The 14,107-nt window shown below is 41.1% G+C and overlaps 1 protein-coding gene across 4 annotated transcripts in view; it reads right to left on the bottom strand.

Annotated features, from left to right (window-relative positions):
* ELP3 (elongator acetyltransferase complex subunit 3) overlaps positions 1-14,107 on the bottom strand; it is a 143,038-nt gene that overhangs the window by 14,536 nt on the left and 114,395 nt on the right. The window lies entirely within an intron of this gene.

Below are 14,107 nucleotides of genomic sequence, written 5' to 3' on the forward strand. Positions count from 1 at the left end.
AGTCAGCAAAAACAAGACCTTGAGCTGACTGTGGCTCAGATCATGAACTCCTTAGTGCCAAATTCAGACTTAAATTGAAGAAAGTAGGGAAAACCACTAGACCATTCAAGTATGACCTAAATCAAATCCCTTACAATTATACAGTGGAAGTGATAAATAGATTCAAAGAATTAGCTCTGGTAGACAGAGTGCCTGAAGAACTATGGACAGAGGTTCGTGACATTATACAGGAGGCAGGGATCAAGACCATCCCCAAGAAAAAGACATGCAAAAAGGCAAAATGGTCATCTGAGGAGGCCTTACAAATGGCTGAGAAAAGAAGAGAAGCGAAAGGCAAAAGAGAAAAGAAAAGGTATACCCATCTGAATACAGAGTTCTAAAGAATAGCAAAGAGAGATAAGAAAGGCTTCCTCAGCGATCAGTGCAAAGAAATAGAGGAAAACAAAAGAATGGGAAAGACTAGAGATCTCTTCAAGAAAATTAGAGATACCAAGGGAACATTGCATGTAAAGATGGGCACAATAAAGAACAGAAATGGTATGGACCTAACAGTAGCAGAAGATACTAAGAAGAGGTGGCAAGAATACACAGAAGAACTGTACAAAAAAGATCTTCATGACCCAGATAACCACAATGGTGTGATCACTCACCTAAAGCCAGACATCCTAGAATGTGAAGTCAAGTGGGCCTTAGGAAGCATCACTATGAACTAAGCTAGTGGAGGTGATGGAATTCCAGTTGAGCTATTTCAAATCCTAAAAGGTGATGCTGTGAAAGTGCTACACTCAATATGCCAGCAACTTTGGAAAACTCAGCAGTGGCCACAGGACTGGAAAAGGTCAGTTTTCATTCCAATCCCAAAGAAAGGCAATGCCAAAGAATGCTCAAAGTATTGCACAGTTGCACTCATCTCACACGCTAGTAAAGTAATGCTCAAAATTCTCCAAGCCAGGCTTCAATAGTACATGAACCAAGAACTTACAGATGTTCATGCTGGATTTAGAAAAGGCAGAGGAACCAAGACCAAATTGCCAACATCCGTTGGATCATAGAAAAAGCAAGAGAGTTCCAGAAAAACATCTACTTCTGCTTTATTGACTATGCCAAAGCCTTTGACTGTGGATCACTACAAACTGGAAAATTCTTAAAGCGATGGTAATACCAAACAACCTGACCTGTCTCCTAAGAAATCTGTATGCGGGTCAAGAAGCAACAGTTACAGCTGGACATGGAGCAACAGACTGGTTCTAAATTGGGAAAGGAGTAAGTAAAGGCTGTATATTGTCACCCTGCTTATTTAACTTCTATGCAGAGTACATCCTGAGAAATGCCGGGCTGGATGAAGCTCAAGCTGGAATCAAGATTGCCGGAAGAAATATCAATAACCTCAGATATGCAGATGACACCACCCTTATGGCAGAAAGTGAAGAAGGACTAAATAGCCTCTTGATGAAAGTGAGAGAGGAGAGTGAAAAAGTTGGCTTAAAGCTCAACACTGAGAAAACTAAGATCATGGCATCCGGTTCCACCACTTCATGGCAAATAGATGGGCAAACAATGGAAACAGTGACAGATTTTATTTTGGGGGGCTTCAAAATCACTGCAGATGGTGACTGCAGCCATGAAATCAAAAGACACTTGCTCCTTGAAGAAAAGTCATGACCAACCTAGACAGCATATTAAAAAGCAGAGATATTACTTTAGCAACAAATGTCCATCTAGTCAAAGCTATGGCTTTTCCAGTAGTCATGTATGGATGTGAGAGTTGGAGTATAAAGAAAGCTGAGCGCCAAAGTATTGATGCTTTTGAACTGTGGTGTTGGAGAAGCCTCTCGAGAGTCCCTTGGACTGCAAGGAGATCCAACCAGTCCATTCTGAAGGAAATCAGTCCTGAATATTCATTGGAAGGACTGCTGCTGAAGCTGAAACTTCAATACTTTGGACACCTGATGAGAAGAACTGACTCACTGGAAAAGACCCTGATGCTGGGAAAGACTGAAGGCGGGAGAAAGAGACGACAGAAGATGAGATGGTTGGATGACATTACCAAGTTGATGGACATGAGTTTGAGAAAGCTCCAGGAGTTGGTGATGGACAGAAAAGCCTGGCGTGCTGCAGTACATGGGGGTGACAAAGAGATGGAAAACGACTGAGCGACTGAACTGAATAATGTAGACATTTTCATGTTTGAAGAAAGAAAATTAATTAGAAACCCGGAAGTTCTTTCCTGCTCTTTGACTCTATCTTTGTCTTTTTACTATCTTGTCTTTTTACTACATGGGGCTGTGTTTCACAGCTAGTTATGTGTTTTACTGAATTAAAATTGAGCCCACATCATATTCCTAGAATCAAAGGTGAAAAAAGCGAGAAAATATGCTAAATCCTTTGTACTTAAATTTCTGATTTTCTTGATTATATACAAAAGATTGAAATAATGATTCATGATCACTTAATTTGAAAAAAAAATCAGTGAAATAAAAACAAACTCAAAAACGTTTCATTGCTTTTGGGTTCAATTAATCAACCATTTATTGAATGCTTGATATATGACTAGTGGGATTAATGCAAGGAAAATGTATTCATTAGTTTCATTTATTTGCTACTGAAATTAGATTTTATTACATCTCATTGATCTCTTAGTAGGATTGTGATATTTCACTCTTCAACAATACACACTGATATCATAGTTGGGGAAAGGTTTTTCTTTTGAACCTTTTCTCTTTTGCTTGAAAACGTTTTTCTTTTGGCTGAAAAGGAGCCAATTAACTCAATGACCCTGCATCTTTCAAAGATAATTTTTTCCTGTTCTGTTAAAAAGAAACTCTTAGTAGGTTACCCACATATAATCTTAGCTCTTCAACGTAGTTGGTTATCACAAGTCATTAACACAGCACATTTATTCTCCATCAGAGAGTATCTTGGAAGATATACATAGAGTATCCTAGGAGAGGAGATTCAATCAGTTACCCAGCAACCTAAATGTTCCCCTGTCTGTTTTGAAATGACTATACCAAGACAACAAAGTAAAAATGAACAAAGAATAAAACCAGCGAACTTATAAAGCAGGTGTAGAGACTATTAAATAGACGCTACTGTGGTAACTTAAAATAGGGTGATGCTGGAGGGTTAATCCCATAGCTCTTGGGTTTATTCTTCACAGGGAATCTGATGACTTCACAGGAGGGCCTACAATCATCCAATTCAAAAGTCAGTGGCTCTGTTCCCACCAGCACAGAAAGTCTACTAGGTCACAGATCCTTCCCACTACTTTGCTCATGCCCCAGATCATCAGTGTGTTTCTGCAGAAGTTAAAGACTGCCATGTTAAAGACCAGGAAGGAAGTTAAAGACCAGGTAGAAGAAGAATCCTTTCTATTTATAGTCTTTTTTAAAAAAGGTAGGTTTTAAGATGGAAAATCGTAGAGTAGAAAATTCTATACTTTAGTCCCTCTACTGAAATAACCAGTAGCTGGAAAACACATAAAGCCAACTATTTGGGGACACCAGAACCTGATAAGGTACTTACAGCAACCAGGGGAGTGCTTGATGAAGGGAGAAGCTGCTGAATTTGGTAGGAGGGCAGCAGAGAGAACCACCTACCACCCTCCAGTGGCCAGCTGGAGCCAGAGTGGACAGTAACGGTATCTATTTTAAGATTTAAAGATCTTACAGTAGGTACTGTTACAAATCCACTACCCTTCTTTTTAAGGTCCAGACATTTTAAGGAAATCCCTATCAGGTGACAGGCCCACTGCAGAGATAATGAAACAGAAATTTCAGTGACCAGATGCAACAAAGATACTGAATTTGCAAAAACAGTTTGAAAAAAATACAAGTGGATGACTCAGCCCTCAAGGGTAATCCCTGAGGAAGGAGAGAATCTGACTTTTACTATTCTTGAGTGTGTGTGGTTCCAAACAGAAAATTGCAAAGCATACCAAAGACTTCCCCTGTGGCTCAGTTAGTAAAGAATCTTCCTGCAATGGGGGAGAGACCTGGGTTTGATACTTGGGTTGGGAAGATCCCCTGGAGAAGGGAAAGGCTACCCACTCCAGTATTGTGGCCTGGAGAATTCCATGGACTATATAGTCCATGGGGTCCCAAAGAGTTGGATACGACTGAGCGACTTTCACTTTTTCACTACCAAAGACAGGAAAGGAAGGCTCATTCACAAGAAAAAGAGAAGTTGACAGAAGCTATGTGTGAGGAATCTTAGACACTGGAATAACTAGGTGAAGTCGACTATTAATTACCTTCAAGGAGATAAGGGAACCACGGACAAAGAACTAAAGGTGCATAGACAACTAAAGCAAAAGCCGACATGTGGGACTGCATCAAACTAAAAAGCCTCTGTACTGCAAAAGAAATAACTGGCAAAATGAAAAGGCAACCTACAGAACGGAAGTATCTGCAAACCATATATTGGATAAGTGGTTATTATCCAAAATATATCAAAACTCATACAAGCTGATAACCAAAAACAATCTGATTTTAAAAATGGGCAGAAGAACTAAAGAAACATCCTTTTTCCAAGGATGACATCCAAAAGATCAATAAGTAAATGAAAAGGTGTTCAACACCACCAACCATCATGGAAATGCAAGTCAAAACCACATGACCACCGTCAAGAAGACGAAGGATAACAAGTGCTGGTAAGGACATCAAGAAAAGAGAAGTGTTGTATATATACCACTATTGAAATGGAAGTTGGTATAGCCACTATGCAAAACCATATGGAGGTTCCTCCCAAATTTAGAATTACCATATTATCCAGCAATCTCCATATTTGGGTATATACCCAAAAGAAATAAAAACAGGCTATTGAAGAGATACAGGCACACCCATATTTATTGTTAGATTGTTCAAATAGCCATGATATGGAAATGACCTAAGTGTCTGTCAATGGGTAATGGGTTAAAAAAAAAAAAAATCACACACTGAAATATATTTCAGTCATAAGAAAGGAGGAAAGCTACCTCTACACCATTTGCAAGAACACAGATGAACCTTGAGGACATTATGCTAAGTGATGTAAGTCATGCTAAGTTGCTTAAGTCGTGTCCGACTCTTTGCAACCCCATAGACTATGGTCTGCCAGGCTATAGTCACAAATTGATAAAGTTCATTTCATCAAGGTTTAAAAATTATATATACACACCTAACAACAGAGTCCCAAAGTATCTGAAGCAAAAATGGACAAACCTGAAAGGAGACTTAGTTCTGCAATAAGATTTGGAGTCTTCAGTACACATTTTCAATAACGGAGGACTTGAACAACACTTTAAACCAATGAGACCTAAGAGAACACATCACCCAGCAACAGCAGAATAGACATTTTCCACAGTGGAAATGGAACATTTTCCAAGTTAGATCATGTTATCAGACCATAAAACAAGTATTAATAAATTTTAAAAGACTGAAATCATACAAAGTATGGGGAAGAAAGTACAAAGGGGGAAAAAAAAAGACTCAAATCGCTAAAATTAGAAAGAGGAAACATTACTATTGACTTTACAGCAAGAAAAAGAATTACGAGAGTATGAATAACAATAAGAATATGTGTGTACACCAACACACTGGATAACCTAGTGTGTTAATACCAAAAATCAACACCAATCCTTCCCAAACGAATCCAAAAAAACAAAGAGGGACACTTCCTAACTCATTCTGTGAGGCTAACAAAACCATGATATCAAAGCCAGGCAAACCCTACAAAGAATACTACAGACCACTATCTTTATGAATATCTATGGGAGAAAATATTTGTAAATCACAGATCATTTAAGAGTCTAGTAGCCAGCAAATATTAAAAATTCTTACAGCTCATCAACAAAAAGACAATGACCCTATTACAAAATGAGCAAAGGATTTGAATAGACTCTTTTTTAAAAAAGATACCAAGAAGCACACAAAAATATGTTCAACGTCAGGTTAGTCACTAAGGAAATGTAAGTCAAAGTCACAGTACAACGTCACTTCACACTCATTAGGATGGTTATAAAAATAAAAGGAAGATAAGTACAGACAAGGATGTAGAGAAAATACAACCCTTGTGCACTGTTGATGGGAAAATCAAATGATGCAGCAGCAGCAGGAAACAACTTGGCAATTCCTCAGAAAGCTAAACAGAAGGACCAGTAGTCCAGCAACCTCACTTCTGGATACAGACGCAAAGGAACTGAAAGCAGAGACTCAAATAGATATTCACACATCAATGTGATAGCAACATCATTGACAACAGCCAAAAGATGGAGACAATCCAAAAGTGCAAGAGTGTGTGTGTGTATGGCTGAACCTTGAAGACATTATGCTAAGTGAAATAAGCCAGACACAAAAGGACATATGTTGTATGATTCCATTTCATAGAGACAGAAAGTAGATTAGAACTTACCAGGGGCTTGGGAGATGGGGGAATTGGAAATTGCTGCTTAATAAGTACAGCGTTTCTGCCTGGAGTGATGAAAATGTTTTGAAAATAGGGGTGATGGCTGCCCAACACCATGAATGTAAGTAATGCCATTGAACCCTATACTTTACAATGGTTATAACAGCAAATTTTATGTTAGTATATACAATTTACTACTTTCCCAAACACGGGGGGGAGAGGAGACTTTAAGGTGCATTAACTATCTTCAGTTTTTTATGGGGAGGAAGGAATGTAGATTAGGGTCAGATCTCCCTAGGGAAAGCAGGCACCCTTGGTCCAAAACTGGTCTTTTTTATTCCATAACCTAGGAGGAAGACGTAGAAGGTCAACATCATAGATCTTTAGACAGGCCTGTAGGGGGAAACAGAGGAATATCCTCATGGAAGAGACGGCAGACAAAGGTCAGATGCAGGCGTGACCTGTGGGGCCTGCCTGCCAGGTTCTGCTTAGGACCAAGTTAGGTGTAGCTGTGCTGCCTCAATGGCTGTATGAAAATCTTGATATCAGGATTAGGACTAGAACCTTTGAATCCAGGTATGCCCAAAGAGAGTCCATCCTGGGAGAAGGCTAAATGAAGTTTCCTGTGGAAAGGGACTGGATGCCTATTAATCACAAGTTAATAAAAATGTATTTGATCACTTAGTATCCAAAGATAGCCACTACCAGATCCTGTCTTTTTGAGAAGTGGAATTTTTTTCTTTTCCCTTTAAATCTGGGCTGGCCCAATGACTTCCTTAACCAACAGAATGGGGCAGAAGCCACATCATGGCAGGTAAAGTGACCCTCAGGACTTCCCTGGTGGCTCAGTGGTAAAGAATCTGCCTGCCAATGCAGGAGACACAGGTTTGATCCCGGGAAGATCCCACATGCTGCAACTACTGAAGCCTGCACGCTGAGAGCCCGTGCTCCACAATAAGAGGAGCAACCGCAATGAGAGGCCTGAACACAACAACTAGAGAGTAGCCCGCACTCATTGCAATTAAGAGAAAAGCTGGTGCAGCAACGAAGACCCAGCACAGCCAATAAATAAATAAACAAGTAATAAAAAAAATAAAATGACCCTCAAAGTTCACCATCTACTGACATTCACAGTTAGGTGGGGTGGACTCACTGGCTCTCTTCTGAGACCAGGTTATGAAGACTAGGGCTTCCATCTCAAAGGGGCTCTGTCTGTGATCACTCTGCTGGGGGAAGCAGGTGGCCACGTGATGAGCAGCCTTAGAGAGATGGTCACATGCCCTAGGGAGGAACAGTGGCCCTGAGAGCAGCAGCCACTGAGGAACTGAAGCCTGCCAAAGACCACACAGTGAACTTGGAAGTGGACCCTTCGACCCCAGTTGAATCTTTGAAATTACAGCCCTGGCTGACACCCTAACTGCAGCTTCATGAGATGCTCTGGGCCAGAGGCACCCAGCTAGATTCTTTCTAGATTCCTGACCTATGATGACTGTGAAATAACTGTTGTTTTCAGTTACTAAGATCTATGGTTTTTTAAAAAATTACACAGCCATAAATAATGCACAGAAGATGTTCTACAACTTCTAAGCCTCTTAGAGGCCAGCCTTCCTGCCAGGAAAAGCTCAAGCATGTGGAGAAGAACCAAGGTGCTCGTGTTGACAGTCTTAGTTGAGCACACCCACTGCCGCCTAGAAGAGACTCCAGATGCATCACCCCAGCAGCTGCCAACCATTTAAGCCACTGCGGCTGAGGCCCTTGACATCATGGAACAGAGACAAGCCATCTTCTCTATGCCCTGCTGAATTTCTGACTCACAGGATCACCGAACAAATAAAATGGTTGTTTTAAGCCACTAAATTTTGGGATAATATGTTCCTCTGTAATAAATGACAACTACTAATTATTATGACTTGCAGTAAGAGCTAACAGACCGCACAGGGTATAAATCTGGGGCTTCTGACTGGTGTACCAAACATCAGTGATTCCTTTACCAAATGGACAAACTTAGTAAGTGGGTGCTTTGGGAGGCAGTGAGGTACATAAGCAAATGTTATCCTGTGGCCACAAGCTAAAATCTAAATCCATCACCTAATGTCTTAGAAATGTAAGTCGTTGGTTAGAGACAACAGTTTAAGCCAGGCTCGTGTGCCTTGACTTCGGGCCACATGTTGACTGACACCCGACGGCCAGTGAAGGTTTACATGCTCAACAAAGACCAGCAGTGGGACAACCAGGGCACCAGGCATGTCCTCCAGCTACATGGAGTGGCCAAAGGGCATGTCCCTGCACGTCTGTCCCTGACAAAACATGGTCCACTGGAGAAGGGAATGGCAAACCACTTCAATATTCTTGCCTTGAGAACCCCATGAACAGTATGAATAGGCAAAAAGATATGACACTGAAAGATAAGCACCCCCCAGCTTGGGTGTCCAATATGTTACTGGGGAATAGCAGAGAGATAGCTCGAGAAAGAATGAAGAGGCTGAGGCAAAGTGGAAATGATGCCCAGTTCTGGATGTGTCTGCTGATGGAAGTAAAGTCCGATGTTGTAAAGAGCAATATCACATAGGAACCTGGAATGTTAGGTCTATGAATCAAGGTAAATTGGAGTTTACATTGACATTTAAGGAATCAGTGAACTAAAATGGATGGGAATGGGAAAATTTAATTCCGATGACCATTATATCTACTACTGTGGGCAAGAATCCCTTAGAAGAAATGGAGTAGCCCTCATAAGCAATAAAACAGTCCAAAATGCAGTACTTGGGTGCAATCTCAAGAACAACAGAGAGATCTTGGTTCGTTTCCAAGGCAAATCATTCAACATCACAATAATCCAAGTCTACGCCCCAACCACCAATGCCGAAGAAGACGAAGTTGAACAATTCTATGAAGATCTACAAGACCTTCTAGAACTAACACCAAAGAAAGACATCCTTTTCATCATAAACACCTGGATGCAAAAGTAGGAAGTCAAGAGATACCTGGTGTAACAGGCAAGTTTGGCCTTGGATACAAAATGAAGCAGGGCAAAGGCTAACTGAGTTTTGCCAAGAGAACACACTGGTCATAGCAAACACCCTCTTTCAAGGACACAAAAGACAACTCTACACATGGACATCACCAGATGGTCAATACTGAAATCAGATGGAATAGATTCTTTGCAGTCGAAGATGGAGAAGCTCTATATAGTCAGCAAAAACAAGACCTCGAGCTGACTGTGGCACAGATAATCAGGTCCTTACTGCAAAATTCAGGCTCAAATTGAAGAATGTGGGGAAAACCACAAGGCCATTCAGGTATGACCTAAATCCCTTATGATTTTACAGTGGAGGTGACAAATAGATTCAAAGGATTAGCTCTGGTAGACAGAGTGCCTGAAGAACTATGGACAGAGGTTCATAGCGTTGTATAGTAGGTGGTAACTAAAACTATTCCCAAGAAAGAAATGCAAGAAGGCAAAGTGGTCATCTGAGGAGGCTTTACAAATAGCTGAGAAAAGAAGAGAAGTGAAAGGCAAAGGAGAAAGGGAAAGATATACTGAGTTGAATGCAGAGTTCCAGAGAAGAGCAAGGAGAGATAAGAGAGCTTTCTAAAGTGAACAATGCAAAGAAATAGAGGAAAACAATAGAATGGGAAAGACTAGAGATCTCTTCAAGAAAATTAGAGATACCAAGGGAACAATGCATGCAAAGATGGGCACAATAAAGGACAGAAACGATATGAACCTAACAAAAGCAGAAGATATTAAGAAGAGGTGGCAACAATACACAGAAGAACTATACAAAACAGGTCTTAATGACCCAGATAACCACGATGATGTGGTCCCTCACCTAGAGCCAGACAACCTGGAGTGTGAAGTCAAGTGGGCCTTAGAAAGCATTCCTACCAACAAAGCTAGTGGAGATGATGGAATTCCAGTTGAGCTATTTAAAATCCTAATATATGATGCTGTGAAAGTGTTGCACTCAATATGCCAGCAAATTTGGAAAACTCAGCAGTGGCCACAGGACTAGAAAAGGTCAGTTTTCATTCCAATCCCAAAGAAAGGAAATGCTGAAGAATGTTCAAATTATGATACAATTGCAATCATTTCACATGCTAGCAAGATTATGCTCAAAATCCTTCAAGCTAGGCTTCAGCAGTACATGAACCAAGAACTTCCAGATGTTCAAGCTGGATTTAGAAAAGGCAGAGGAACAGAGATCAAATTGCCAATATCTGCTGGATCATAGAAAAGGCAAGGGAATTCCAAAAAAAATCTACTTCTGCTTCATTGACTATGCTAAAGTATTTGTGAATCACAACAAACTGTGGAATATTCTTAAAGAGATGGGACTACCAGACCACCTTACCCACCTCCTGAGAAACCTGTATACAGGACAAGAAGCAACAGTTAGAAAGTGAAGAAGAACTAAAGAGCCTCTTAATGAAGGTAAAAGAGGAGGGTGAAAAAGCTGGCTTAAAACTCAACATTCAAAAAATGAAGATCATGACATCCAGTCCCATCACTTCATGGTAAATAGATGGGGAAAAGTATAAACAGTGTCAGATTTCATTTTCCTGGGCTCCAAAATCACTGTGGACAGTGACTGTAACCAGACACTTCCTCCTTGGAAGAAAAGCTATGACAAACCTAGATAGTTTATTAAACAGCAGAGACATCACTTTGCGACAAAGGCCTGTATAGTCAAAGCTGTGGTTTTTCCAGTGGTCATGTATGGATGTGACTGTTGGACCATAAAGAAGGCTGAGTGCCAAAGAATTGATGCTTTCGAACTGTGGGGCTGGAGAAGACTCTTGAGGGTCCATTGAACAGCAAGGAGATCAAACCAGTCAATCCTAAAGGAAATCGATGCTGAATATTCATTGGAAGGTCTGGCGCTGAAGCTCCAATACTTTGGCCACCTCATGTGAACAGCCGACTCATTGGAAAAGACCCTGATGTTGGGAAAGATTGAAGGCAGGAGGAGAAGGGGACGACAGAGGGCAAGATGGTTGGACAGCATCACTGACTCAATGGACATGAGTTTGAGCAAACTCCGTGAGATGGTAAAGGTCAGGGAAGCCTGGTGTGCTGCAGTCCACAGGGTTGCAAAGAGTTGGACATGACTTAGTGACTGAACAACAACAAAGAAGAGGATGAGGTGGTTGGATAGTATCACGGACTCAATGAACATGAATTTGAGCAAATCTCCTGGAGGACAGAGGAGCCTGGTGTGCTGCAGTCTGTGAAGTCGCATGGAGTTGGACATGATTTACTGACTGGAAAACAACAACAATGTCCTGTTGGAGTCGGAAATGTCCCAGCTAAAAGGCTCCATAATATCAGTATCTTGGCTACCGCTAAAAAAGGCAGCAGCAGTATTTTCCAGCATTATTTAGTTATCTGCTCACCCAACCGGCAAGAATTTGCCAAATCCCTGCCTCTAATTGATCTCAAAGAGAAGGGCTTTATCAAACTGAATGGGTTAGAGCAATGTCAAACATTCGGAGAAAAGAACAGTACTAATCACACAAATGTTACAGTGGTAAGGAGTTAACACAGCAACGAACTATAAAAGAGCCTTTGTGCCAGACAGCAGATGGTGACCAGTGCAGGTCAGACCATTTTGGAAAAGGTGTCCTTCCTCAGAAAAAAGCCTGTGAAGCATGTAACAAAAAAAGCAAACCTTTATATCAAAGCTCCTAGACCGCTCAGGAATATTCTTAGGAACCATACAGTCTAACTCTGTTCCTCTACTGGAGCAGAAGTATACAACTCTCATTCCCAATATTCATAAACAAAGAGGAACAAGAATGGGGAGGAAAAGTCTACAAACGTACGTGGGTCAACTAAATTAGCAAGGTTATCTTGCAAGACTTTCAGGCACACGTTTTGATGAAACAAGACTCAACAGTGTGGATCGGGGAAGAGCAATAGCACCTGCTACATCCTATTGCTCCCGTGTTGGCATCTCCACTGGCATTACTAGCTTCTGCCTAGGAACTTGTTATCCCATTACACATGGATCAAGGTGCTTGCATGCTAAGTTGCTTTAGTCGTGTTCGACTCTGTGAAACCCTATGGACTGCCAGGCTCCTCTGTCTGTGGGATTCTCCAGGCTAGAATACTGGAGTGGGTTGCCATTCCCTTCTCCAGTGGATCTTCCCAACCCAGGGATTGGACCCTGGTCTCCTTCATTGGGAGGCAGGTTCTTTACCTCCAGCACCACCTGGGAAGTGCCCCTGCCTAGGAAACTTCACCAAAAATTCAGTTGCCTGCAACATCCAAACAGTGGAAGTTGACTAGTGGCCTATTTGGGAATATCTGAAAAAACATTAATTAACACAGTCATCTGATGCCAACAACTGTGGGACAGGTCCAATGCACTCGATGTACAATATACTGTATAACTGGTACCTGATTCATCTATAAATGAATAGATGAATAAATGCATACACATCAAGTCAAGGAATAAAGAGTCCTGAAGTGAGCTATGTGACAATGCCTCCAACAGTCCAGGTGTGATACAGACACCACTGAGCAAGCATTTAGCTAATGTGGTATCAAGCAAGAGTATTCTGTGTCATCAGTGCTAGTCTGGTTAATGATGATGCTGAAATTAATCAAGTTCTTGTAGTAAAGCAGTATTTTATGTTGTACCTGTTGTTTCTGAAAAGGAAGGTATTCACCACCACAGCACAATCCCACTGGAACACGCAGCAAAAAAGGATTATGTATGATTGCTGTTAACGTCGCAAAATGAACGAGAAGGAGGAATATATAGAACCCTAACGGTGTGCATTTCATTAAGGGAGTATTAGGAAATAATTTGGACTTCCCTGATGGCTCAGATGATAAAGAATCTGCCTGGAATGCAGAAGACCTGGTTAGATCCCTGGGTTGGAAAGATCCCCTGGAGAAGGAAATGGCTATCCACTCCAGTATTCCTGCCTGGAGAATTCCATGGGCAGAGAAGCCTGGCGGATGACCCACAGTCCATGGGAGTTGCAAAAAGTTGGATACGACTGAGCAACTTACACACAGGGAATAATTTATGAAAAAACTGTAAAGGGATAAATTATTATGAAGTTAGAAAAGATGAAACAATCTTTTCCCTTCCTTCCTGAGAAGTCCTATATTAACACATGTGGCCCAAACTGGTTTGCATTTGGCAAGCTTCCCATGTCCATCAGCAAATAGGTGAGCCAAAATGAGGAAAAGCTTTTCCAGGCATTTTAGTAATGATTATGAGTCCATTACCAGACAGATCTAGTTACAAATGTACCCCTTTTTTCAACTAGATGATAATGCAAAGCACAAAACTACCTTTGCCTCCAACTGAGGGAGATATGTGCAGCCTGGAACACTGGCCAATGAAACAAAATGATTGTTACCTTTTGCCCAAATATTATTTTGTTAATCAGTGTTGCTGGGGCACAAGACCATTCATTTCAGTTCCAGGGAGCCATATCAGATGCTGTAAGTCTCAGGCACAATGATGTTTTTCACTAGTTGGGATTGTAGACATGGCTTTAGAGTCATGTGACTCTGAGCTCCATGATCTAGAATAATTGTATGCCCACAGTAACTCAGTTTGCTCATCCTATATTTAAACTCGCCTCCCTTGCCCTCTTCTTTGCCTTTTTAATAGGCTGAAAGAAAATGGCTATCGATCTCTGACTTCAGTGATTTCTGTCATCAAACAATATGATATTTTCCTCATTTCTCATCATCATT

The sequence above is a fragment of the Giraffa tippelskirchi genome, chromosome 1, assembly GCF_054371585.1.
Source record: "Giraffa tippelskirchi isolate mGirTip1 chromosome 1, T2T-mGirTip1v1.2.pri, whole genome shotgun sequence".
Lineage (NCBI taxonomy): Eukaryota > Metazoa > Chordata > Mammalia > Artiodactyla > Giraffidae > Giraffa > Giraffa tippelskirchi.